Genomic DNA, 2500 nt, shown 5'->3' with positions numbered 1-2500 from the left:
CAAAGGCTGTCGTCTACATTGTCGCATCAACACAATTGGATGTGCCCCCCTAGGCTCTACAGGGCGTGTGGGTATCGCAAGCTGTGTTTGGATAGACGAAGCAGAGGGGATCTCGTTAAGGGCGTCATGCAAGATCGACGAAAGACTCGAACCCAGAGTAACACCAATCTTAGTTCACATATTTTCCTGGAGTGGTTTCAAACGAAAAAAAGAGGTGGGTCAGTTAGTGAATACCTGGGCCCAGTAAGACAGGTCCTCCATAGTGGGGTAGTGACGTCAGTGCACCTCACGTGGTGCACTGTAGGAATTACTTCAGGGTCTTTGCAGCGTCCCTTCCTTAGACCCCTAGCTACAACCTCTTTCATTCCGTGACTGCGTCTGCTTTCGTATGTTTTTTCTTCCATCTGACTTTCCTCAACCCTGTCCTAACAATATATTGTTTCCTATTGCAACTGGGAGGTTTTCCTCCTGGTATATACACCTTTCAAACCTCCTAGCGCTGAATGACCCCATAGCTATGTCCCAGCGCTTGGCCTCTGGCCTAAATTCTATATTCTACTCTGTTCCACTAAGACAGGTCGGCCAGCCAGAAGACAAGGACGTCACAGGGGCTCATCGCGGGCAGGGCCCACTGCTGGCTGTGAGAGTCTAGGACAGAACATTTGACCATCCTCTTTGCGTCCTTGTTTTATTAGTTGTTCCAGCTTTGTTTTCTTCTGCTTTGAGAGGCAGTCTACCAGTAACCTCATTATTTGTTGGTGTCAGTTATTGAGTTAAAAAATAGAGCCTCACTTGTCACAACTGCAAGTTCATTTTTCTGTCGATGGCGAGAGTAAGAATAACTCTAGATTTCTATTGTTTCAAATAATATATTGACGTCAGCTGCAATGGAGGTGACTCAGAATGCCTCAGACTTTCAATAAATGAAAGGAGGAAATTTGTCCTCAACTAGCCTCTATGTATACAGTATATATATAATATATATATGTATATATATATATATATATATATATATATATATATATATATATATATATATATATATATATATATATATATATATATATATATATATATATATATATATATATATATATATATATATTCACAGTAGTACCCAATATTTAAGCGTGCTTGTTTTACAACCTGTCAATCATGGGTCATGGCTCACTTGACACGGCCGACTCGTCTTTACTCCCTTGTCTGACCCACCTGTCTTCTTAGTGGGTCCTGTTGAAAACACAAACAGACTAAAGAACACATCGAGTTCACATGAGAAGAAGAGAAAGAGGGAGACTCTCCATTGCTGGATGTATTAGTCATGAAGGAAGGGGAAAATGTAAAACTTAAGGTACACAGAAAGTAGACACATACCAATTCACACAGACTTATGTTCTGCAGGCACAGGACAGAAATATGGTGGCAGTGTTGGCTATCAGGGCCTATAGGGTTCTCATCCCCGATTTCTTAGATGAAGAGCTGGGACACTTCAGGGACAGCTTTGGGAGATTAGCGGATTGAGTAAGTGATCAAGTTCATATAAAAAAAAATATATATATATATATATATATATATATATATATATATATATATATATATATATATATATATATATATATATATATATATATATATATATATATATATATATATATTGTTAGGAACTTCAAGATGGTCTGAAGTTTTTAAGGTTCTTTTTGACCTGTATTTCAGATCAGTACCACAAAACGGGTATGATCCCTGACAAACCAACACTCAAAGAGCACAATCTCAGAGAGGATACACAAAGCCACAAACTAATTTAACAATAATTTATTACAAAAAACACATAGAAAAAGAACCCCTCTGAAAACTGAATGATGGGGAGAAAAAAACAGCACGCGCACACAACAACAAATCAATCACTTCCTCAATCGCCTACCTAACTACTGTAGCATGCTAAGAAATAAGAGAAAGTAAACAGTGGAAGTAAGAAAAACACTCTTTCCCTAGCATACGATAGTAGGAGATCCAGGGGGGGAAAGGAAACCTTAACCTATATATATATATATATATATATATATATATATATATATATATATATATATATATATATATATATATATATATATATATATATATATATATATATATATATATATATATATATATATATATATATATATATATATATACAATATTCAATTAATACCTTGTATGAAATACATACATTAGCAAAATATTAACAAGGATCCAAAATATTTTGGTTTCACAACGCCTAACAAACACTAAGGCTAAATATGGTAGTCCTTGCAGATGAAAGCCGACGCTGGCACACTGTAGGCGTACAACTGACATCCTTACAAAAGATAAAGGGGATGCTGCTCCGACGCACGGAGAAACTAATGACGATAACAGATATATGATAATAATAAAGTGGGCTTACTCTTCTTCGCCAGTGGAGGGCCTCCTCACGACTCAAGGGCGCAGTGTACTGTAAGGGCAGAGGCAGGAGAATACA

General features: G+C 36.9%; 1 long non-coding RNA gene across 1 annotated transcript in view; it reads left to right on the top strand.

The window, feature by feature from the left end:
* The window catches only part of LOC136825549 (uncharacterized), a 51531-nt gene that overhangs the window by 48056 nt on the left and 975 nt on the right, over positions 1-2500 (top strand). The gene's annotated exons all lie outside the window — the stretch shown is intronic.

The sequence above is a fragment of the Macrobrachium rosenbergii genome, chromosome 38, assembly GCF_040412425.1.
Source record: "Macrobrachium rosenbergii isolate ZJJX-2024 chromosome 38, ASM4041242v1, whole genome shotgun sequence".
In the NCBI taxonomy this organism is placed as follows: domain Eukaryota; kingdom Metazoa; phylum Arthropoda; class Malacostraca; order Decapoda; family Palaemonidae; genus Macrobrachium; species Macrobrachium rosenbergii.
This window is presented reverse-complemented; position numbering and strand designations above follow the sequence as displayed.